Source organism: Bufo bufo, chromosome 4, assembly GCF_905171765.1.
Source record: "Bufo bufo chromosome 4, aBufBuf1.1, whole genome shotgun sequence".
Taxonomy (NCBI): Eukaryota; Metazoa; Chordata; class Amphibia; order Anura; family Bufonidae; genus Bufo; species Bufo bufo.
The window spans coordinates 13,512,233-13,521,993 of record NC_053392.1 but is presented as its reverse complement, the minus strand read 5'-3'; the positions used below and the strand labels follow the sequence as shown (position 1 = coordinate 13,521,993).

Here is a 9,761-nt window from a genome sequence, read left to right as displayed (position 1 = left end):
GAGGAGAAGCTCCCAGGGAACCATCAGGTAGATGGAGCTGAGCCCTATACACATCTATATAGGGGGGTCCTGCAGTCATAGAGGGGTCATAGATTGTGGGGGTCCCTTCTGTGGATCTGTTAGATTTCCCACCTGTCTGCTGTATTGTCCTGAATTGTTACAGATGACAAATCAGGGGGAAGATGTGACTGATATTAAAGTGGAGGATGAAGAAGAGCGGATGATGGGCGATCCCCCGTGTAAGAGTGAGGTGGAGGAGGACATTCCAGTCCATGTGACCACAGGTATGGAGTCATGAATGGAGGAAGGGAATTGGGAGGTTTCTTCAGGTGAGGCTCCACCTTAGAGCTCTAGTTAACCCTTTCTTTATGTGGTAATAGCTTCTGATGACTTTCTGAGACTAGTGTTCTGTGACACACTGTACTTCATGTTGAATTCTATTCATTGCTGTCCACATTGATATTTAACCGCTTGTTAGCCAATCAGTTAGGGTTCCCTCAGATCACCGTATGCTGTCGGATCTGTTTCTGTTGCAGATTAGATGAGCCCTGACTGTAGTGTTACAGAGCGGTCTTGTTTAACCCTCTGTGGGCAGTGCAAATACATTGATTCTTCGTACAGCAGAATTGACCACAAGTTGATCGTCGTTTTATCTGAAAAATTATTCTTGTAGTGAAAAAATGAGTCTTTTAGAGAATAACTGAGTCTGCTCCAGTATTACAATCCCCGATCCCTATGACGAGCGACGTTGAGCTGGCCTGTTGGCAAAGGGTAGACCCGCGGCGATCCCTTCAGTGCAGCCCGGACATGTAAGGTCCTCACAGAACTGATAGTGGTGGAGGCCTCTCGGCCTCCAGGAGGTTGGACGCTGGCCGCCTGGGGTCAAATAACTCCTTGTATTAGGGTTAAAACCAGACGGGCCAAACTTGCTGGATGGACCAAACATGGCAGCTGGATGATTGCCGTAAGGAAGCGCGTCCTTGGTTATCGGAGTGAACCACACAAATCGTTTCTCTATCGCGACCAAAATTCATCATAGCTAATATGTTCATTTATTCAGTGTTTGGTCAGTGTTTTGCATCAGTATTTGATCAGTAATTGTAAGCCAAAAGCAGGAGTGGCTCCAACACACATGAGATGCAAATATTTCTATTACATTTTATCTGTGTTTTGGACCCACTGATCAAATACTGAAGCAAAACACTGACCACATACTGACCGTCTGAAAGAGGCTTCATGCTCAAAATCCAGGATTGTTTCTTTGTTGTTGTTTTATGTTCTTCAGACGGATCAGACAAACAGTGATGTTAACACAGCCTTACTGCCACCCCTGCTGCCCCCCCCCCCCCCGTCATGGGGCCACTACTGCTGCTGCCCCCCCCCATCATGAGGCCACTACTGCTGCTGCCCCCTCCCCGTCATGGGGCCACTACTGCTGCTGCCACCCCCCCCCCCCTGTCATGGGTCCACTACTGCTCCTGCCCCCTTCCCCATCATGAGGCCACTACTGCTGCTGCCACACACCCCCCGTCATGGGTCCACTACTGCTGCTGCCCCCCTTCCCCATCATGAGGCCACTACTGCTGCTGCCACCCCCCCCCGTCATGAGGCCACTACTGCTGCTGCTCCCCCGTCATGAGGCCACTACTGCTCCTGCCCCCTTCCCCTTCATGAGGCCACTACTGCTCCTGCCCCCTTCCCCATCATGAGGCCACTACTGCTCCTGCCCCCTTCCCCATCATGAGGCCACTACTGCCTGCTGCCATCCCCCCCGTCATGGGTCCACTACTGCTGCTGCCCCCCCCCCCGTCATGAGGCCACTACTGCTCCTGCCCCCTTCCCCATCATGAGGCCACTACTGCTGCTGCCCCCCCCCCATCATGAGGCCACTACTGCTGCTGCCGCCCCCCCGTCATGGGGCCACTACTGCTGCTGCCCCCCCCCATCATGAGGCCACTACTGCTGCTGCCCCCCCCCCCCATCATAAGGCCACTACTGCTGCTGCCCCCCCCATCATGAGGCCACTACTGCTGCTGCCCCCCCCCCCGTCATGGGGCCACTACTGCTGCTGCCCCCCCCATCATGAGGCCACTACTGCTGCTGCCCCCCCCCCCCCATCATGAGGCCACTACTGCTGCTGCCCCCCCCATCATGAGGCCACTACTGCTGCTGCCCCCCCATCATGAGGCCACTACTGCTGCTGCCCCCCCCCATCATGAGGCCACTACTGCTGCTGCCCCCCCCATCATGAGGCCACTACTGCTGCTGCCCCCCCCCCCCCCCCCATCATGAGGCACTGTCAGAATATTTATACTGCTCTAAAAAACAGTCTTTTATTTATGTAAATGAGTCAGGATCTATAATAATGGAAATTCCAACCTTTTTCCATAAACAAAACAAGAGCTAATGAGAGCTCTTTTATCTGCGCTAAATTGAAGACAACAAAAAAAATATATACAACATAGAATGTGTCGGCAGATAAGAACCATTTGGCCCATCTAGTCTGCCCAATATACTGAGTACTATGGATAGCCCCTGGCCCTATCTTATATGAAGGATGGCCTTATGCCTATCCCATGCATGCTTAAACTCCTTCACTGTATTTGCAGCTACCACTTCTGCAGGAAGGCTATTCCATGCATCCACTACTCTCTCAGTAAAGTAATACTTCCTTATATTACTTTTAAACCTTTGCCCCTCTAATTTAAAACTGTGTCCTCTTGTGGTAGTTTTTCTTCTTTTAAATATGCTCTCTTCCTTTACCGAGTTGATTCCCTTTATGTATTTAAAAGTTTCTCTCATCTCCCCTCTGTCTCTTCTTTCTTCCAAGCTATACATATTAAGGTCCTTTAAACCTTTCCTGGTAAGTTTTATCCTGCAATCCATGTACTAGTTTAGTAGCTCTTCTCTGAACTCTCTCTAGAGTATCTATATCCTTCTGGAGATATGGCCTCCAGTACTGCGCACAATACTCCAAGTGAGGTCTCACCAGTGTTCTGTACAGCGGCATAAGCACTTCACTCTTTCTACTGCTTATACCTCTCCCTATACATCCAAGCATTCACTGGCATTTCGTGCTGCTCTATTACATTGTCCTTCCCACCTTTAAGTCTTCTGAAATAATTACTCCTAAATCCCTTTCCTCAGATACTGAGGTCAGGACTGTGTCAAATATTCTATATTCTGCCCTTGGGTTTTTACGCCCCAGGTGCATTATCTTGCACTTATCCACATTAAATTTCAGTTGCCAGAGTTCTGACCATTCTTCTAGTTTTCCTAAATCCTTTTCCATTTGGCGTTTCCCTCCAGGAACATCAACCCTGTTACATATCTTTGTGTCATCAGCAAAAAGACAAACCTTCCCATCGAGGCCTTTTGCAAATATCACTTATGAAGATATTAAACAAAATCGGTCCCAGTACAGATCCCTGTGGAACCCCACTGGTAACAAGACCTTGGTCTGAATATACTCCATTGACTACCACCCTCTGTTGTCTGTCACTCAGCCACTGCCTAATCCACTCAACAATATGGGAGTCCATGCTCAATGACTGCAGTTTATTGATAAGTCTTCTATGTGGGACAATGTCCCTCATATATTTATTATTAATAATTCAGTGCAAATAGAATAAAATATAAAATCTGTGACAATAAAATGGTGATAAACAATGATATGCAATTAATAAACACAAAATAACCCAAAGAATATAAATCTAATCGATAATATAGTTGGATATCTGAATAAATCCTTACCCGTACACTGGATTTCTCGCAGCCAATAGACGTATCAGATTTGAGCTGACATCAGGTTTTCATCATATTTCCTTCCATATATATATATATAAAAATGAGTTTCTGTCTGTCTGTCTAGACGTCTGTCTCTTTGTTCTTTATTCGCGACCAAACGACTGGACCGATCTTCACCAAATTTGGCACACAGGTACATCAGGTGTCCGGGAAGGTTTTAGACCGGGTCTCAGCTCTCTAGGACGTACCGTTCCTGAGATATTCCCAAAAAATGACCTGCATTAGCCAATACCAAACAACCCAGCCATTTTCTTTACTGCTTAAAGGGGGCAGGCACTGTGGAGGTCACTGTTATTAAAGGGGTGGGCACTGTGGAGGTCACTGTTATTAAATTGGTGGGCACTGTGGAGCTCACTGTTATTAAAGGGGCGGGCACTGTGAAAGTCACTGTTAAAGGGGCGGTCACTGTGAATGTCACTGTTAAAGGGGCGGTCACTGTGAAAGTCACTGTTAAAAGGGCGGTCAATGCTAAAGGGGCAGGCACTGTTAAAGGGGCGGGCACTGTGAAGGTCATTGTTAAAGGGGAGGGCACTGTGGTGTTCAATGTTAAAGGGGTGGGCACTGTGGAGGTCATTGTTAAAGGGGCGGCTACTGTAGCGATCACTGTTATGGGGAAACTGTCAATATCTTTTTACAACACATGGAAACATAAAATGAAGTAGATGAAATATACCCGTGCGAATCCGGATCCTTCTGCTAGTGTATGTATATATAGATTCCACCATATGTGACTTGAACTAAAAACAGTTCTTTGGAGATGATACAGTGATAGGAAAATATATATCAACGATATATATTGATCTCCTTAGAATGAAGAGGATGCAGTTGATATTGCAGTTACAATTCCCCCCCCCCCCCATTTCAGTCTAGATCCTACCCACAAAATATGGTTGATGCAATATATATATATATATATATATATATACACTGCTCAAAAAAATAAAGGGAACACTTAAACACCACAATGTAACTCCAAGTCAATCACACTTCTGTGAAATCAAACTGTCCACTTAGGAAGCAACACTGAGTGACAATCAATTTTACATGCTGTTGTGAAAATGGGATAGACAACAGGTGGAAATTATAGGCAATTAGCAAGACACCCCCAATAAAGGAGTGGTTCTGCAGGTGGTGACCACAGACCACTTCTCAGTTCCTATGCTTCCTGGCTGATGTTTTGGTCACTTTTGAATGCTGGCGGTGCTTTCACTCTAGTGGTAGCATAAGACGGAGTCTACAACCCACACAAGTGGCTCAGGTAGTGCAGCTTATCCAGGATGGCACATCAATGCGAGCTGTGGCAAGAAGGTTTGCTGTGTCTGTCAGCGTAGTGTCCAGAGCATGGAGGCGCTACCAGGAGATAGGCCATTACATCTGGAGACGTGGAGGAGGCCGTAGGAGGGCAACAACCCAGCAGCAGGACCGCTACCTCCGCCTTTGTGCAAGGAGGAACAGGAGGAGCACTGCCAGAGCCCTGCAAAATGACCTCCAGCAGGCCACAAATGTGCATGTGTCTGTTCAAACGGTCAGAAACAGACTCCATGAGGGTGATATGAGGGCCCGACGTCCACAGGTGGGGGTTGTGCTTACAGCCCAACACCATGCAGGACGTTTGGCATTTGCCAGAGAACACCAACATTGGCAAATTCGCCACTGGCGCCCTGTGCTCTTCACAGATAAAGCAGGTTCACACTGAGCACATGTGACAGACGTGACAGAGTCTGGAGACGCCGTGGAGAACGTTCTGCTGCCTGCAACATCCTCCAGCATGACCGGTTTGGCATTGGGTCAGTAATGGTGTGGGGTGGCATTTCTTTGGAGGGCCGCACAGCCCTCCATGTGCTCGCCAGAGGTAGCCTGACTGCCATTAGGTACCGAGATGAGATCCTCAGACCTCTTGTGAGACCATATGCTGGTGCGGTTGGCCCCGGGTTCCTCCTAATGCAAGACAATGCTAGACCTCATGTGGCTGGAGTGTGTCAGCAGTTCCTGCAAGACGAAGGCATTGATGCTATGGAGTGGCCCGCCCGTTCCCCAGACCTGAATCCAATTGAGCACATCTGGGACATGATGTCTTGCTCTATCCACCAACGTCATGTTGCACCACAGACTGTCCAGGAGTTGGCAGATGCTTTAGTCCAGGTCTGGGAGGAGATCCCTCAGGAGACCGTCCGCCACCTCATCAGGAGCATGCACAGGCGTTGTAGGGAGGTCATACAGGCACGTCGAGGCCACACACTACTGAGCCTCATTTTGACTTGTTTTAAGGACATTACATCAAAGTTGGATCAGCCTGTAGTGTGTTTTTCCGCTTTAATTTTGAGTGGGACTCCAAATCCAGACCTCCATGGGTTGAAAAGTTTGATTTCCATTTGATTTTGTTGTCAGCACATTCAACTATGTAAAGAACAAAGTATTTCAGAAGAATATTTAATTAATTCAGATCTAGGATGTGTTATTTTTGTGTTCCCTTTATTTTTTTGAGCAGTGTATTTATATATACAGTACAGACCAAAAGTTTGGACACACCTTCTCATTCAAAGAGTTTTCTTTATTTTCATGACTATGAAGGCATCAAAACTATTAACACATGGAATTATATACATAACAAACAAGTGTGAACCAAATGAAAATATGTAATATTCTAGGTTCTTCAAAGTAGCCACCCTTTGCTTTGATTACTGCTTTGCACACTCTTGGCATTCTCTTGATGAGCTTCAAGAGGTAGTCCCCTGAAATGGTCTTCCAACAGTCTTGAAGGAGTTCCCAGAGATGCTTAGCACTTGTTGGCCCTTTTGCCTTCACTCTGCGGTCCAGCTCACCCCAAACCATCTCGATTGGGTTCAGGTCCGGTGACTGTGGAGGCCAGGTCATCTGGCGCAGCACCCCATCACTCTCCTTCATGGTCAAATAGCCCTTACTTTCAAAGTTTTCCCAATTTTTCGGCTGACTGACTGACCTTTATTTCTTAAAGTAATGATGGCCACTCGTTTCTCTTTACTTAGCTGCTTTTTTCTTGCCATAATACAAATTCTAACAGTCTATTCAGTAGGACTATCAGCTGTGTATCCACCTGACTTCTCAACGCAACTGATGGTCCCAACCCCATTTATAAGGCAAGAAATCCCACCTGTGAAGTGAAAACCATTTCAGGTGACTACCTCTTGAAGCTCATCAAGAGAATGCCAAGAGTGTGCAAAGCAGTAATCAAAGCAAAAGGTGGCTACTTTGAAGAACCTAGAATATGACATATTTTCAGTTGTTTCACACTTGTTTGTTATGTATATACAGTAATTCCACATGTGTTAATTGATAGTTTTGATGCCTTCATAGTCATGAAAATAAAGAAAACTCTTTGAATGAGAAGGTGTGTCCAAACTTTTGGTCTGTACTGTATATAAAATATGATTAACTAATTTCCTAAAATAAATAGAAATGTATACTATACCACAGAATCTGACTGGAAGAGATCAGAGTTAAGGCTCAGGAGTGTAGTCTGGTCTGTCCTATTAGTCTCCTTATTGTTGTGGCCTCATTAGATGGGTTGACTAATGGATCAATAGGTGGATCATCTGAATGTGTGGTTCGATCTAAATCGATTGCTCTCCCTGGATAGAACTGAATGGATGGATCTGAGTGAACCTGGATGGATCCCCCCTGTGAACTCATGCCACCTTTTATCCTTCTCTGAAATGGGGCTTGGTCAGGTTTATCAATAACTAATGACCTCATTTGTGTTACTCCCCCATCTATTTCACAACTCATGTCTTACTTCAACCCCACCAATAGATGGCACTGGAGGTCTATGTAACAAAATTTTGCAATTATAGCTAGCTCTTATGTTATTCTTAGGCCTCTTTCACACAGGCGTCCCGGATTTTCTCCTGATGCGTTTTAGGTGCATTGCGGGAAACCCGCGCGAGTGCGCACACAATTTCAGTCAGTTTTGACTGCGATTGCGTTCCGTTGTTCAGTTTTCATCGCGCAGGTGCAATGCGTTTTACCATGCGCGTGATAAAAAACTAAATGTGGTACCCAGACCCGAAATTCTTCACTGAATATGGTTATAAAGGAAAATAATAGCATTCTTAATGCAGAATACTTACTGAAGTGTTGCTTGAGGGGTTAAAAAATAAAAACAATTAACTCACCTCATCCACTTGATCGCGCAGTCGGCATCGTCTTCTTTCTTCTTCTTTGAGGACCTGCTAAAGGAACTTTGATGACTTAATCGCACTCACCACGTGGTGAGCGCGATTACGTCATCAAAGGTCCTTTTGCAGGTCCGCAAAGAAGACGATGGCGACTGCGCGGTCAAGTGGATGAGGTGAGTTAATTGTTTTTATTGTTTAACCCCTCAAGCAACACTTCAGTAAGTATTCTGTATTAAGAATGCTATTATTTTCCTTTATAACCATATTATAGGGGAAAATAATACAGTAAATTGACTTTAATCAATTTACTAACATCATCTTTTTGCAACCATGCGTGAAAATCGCATTGCATCCGCACTTGCTTGCGATTTTCACGCAGCCTCATTCATTTCTATGGGGCTTGCGTTGTGTGAAAAACTCTGAATATACAGCTGCGATTTTCACGCAACGCACAAGTGATGCGTGAAAATCACCGCTTATCTGCACAGCCTCATTGAAGTGAATGGCATTCAGTGCGGGTGCAATGCTTTCACCTCACGCATTGCACCCGCGCGGAATTCTCACCTGTGTGAAAGGGGCCTTAAGGGAAATAGAACCCAAACATGAATGTGTATCAGGGATTAGACCTCTATTCCCACAGACATCCTAAGTATACACCCCCAGACAGGACTAAGACCTTTTCTATTAAAAACACACATTACATTACAATTGCCTTTTCCTATTCATTTAGAGAAAAACAGTTTCGTAAAACACTTCTCCTTATTGTCTCTGTGAAAATCCCTTGTTTGCTTCTGAACACTTGTGTTTACAATTCCCCTTCAAGAGATTTTCTAAAAACTAACTAATTAACTACCCTGGTCTCTGACATACATCGGAATTTTCACCTCTATTCTTTTTTTTTAATTAAATTTATTTATTTTGTTTTCTTCATGATACAAAACAGCACATATTATAATAGTAAAAAAAAAACAGCCAATACAGGATAGCCACTATACAACAGTAATCAACTATCCCATAACATATAACAAAATCCTACAAAAATTATAAATAGGACTGTAAATTCACAATTACTACATACAGTAATACTATATCCACCCACCCCTTCCCGTCACTTCAACTCTGATAGAAACCGACACGGTTTCACTAATGACTATATCTGAGCAGTCACACGTGCCGCTCTCCGTTTCCTTTCCATATCCTCATAAACTTTGATTTGTTGGAGGTACAGTCTCCATTCATTTAACGAAGGTGGGGAGACAGAACCCCAATCTCTAACTAAAATATCTTTTGCCACCATCAAACCCCTCATCCAGATCTGTCTGACCCGGGTCGGGACTTCCATATCTGAAACATAATCTCCCAGCAGCACTGTCACCATCCTAGGACTATACCTCGAAGTGGCCTCCTTTTGTAGGGCTGCAACAAACTTGTTCCCAATACCTTTTTATTTTACTACATTCCCAAAGTAAATGCCTGAAATCCGCGTTCACATATCCACATTTCAGGCAGCAGCAGTCTCGGCCTTTATTTTGGGAGAATTTCACTTGGGTTTTTGGCGTACAACCGATAGATAATCTATGGGCATTAGAGAGTTTAGCCTTTCTTACATTCCTATATATACTAGACCATTGTAATGGTGGGCAATGCAACTCTTGCTCCCATTTACTTGAGCTTTTATTCAGAGTTACAGTTGCCAGTGCTGTTCGAAGTTTGCTATATAAACCAGCTATCTTAACCCTCTCTTCTGTCTGGGCATAGCAAAAATCCAAAAATGCATTCTCCCGTGGACAAATACACTAC

The 9,761-nt window shown here is 45.1% G+C and overlaps 1 protein-coding gene across 1 annotated transcript in view; it reads left to right on the top strand.

Moving 5' to 3' along the window:
* Positions 1-231: 231 nt before the first annotated feature.
* The window catches only part of LOC120998335 (gastrula zinc finger protein XlCGF26.1-like), a 31,382-nt gene continuing 21,852 nt past the window's right edge, over positions 232-9,761 (top strand). The window contains exon 1 of the mRNA XM_040428997.1: positions 232-284. The gene's annotated coding sequence lies outside the window, so the exon portion shown is untranslated. The remainder of the gene's footprint in view (positions 285-9,761) is intronic.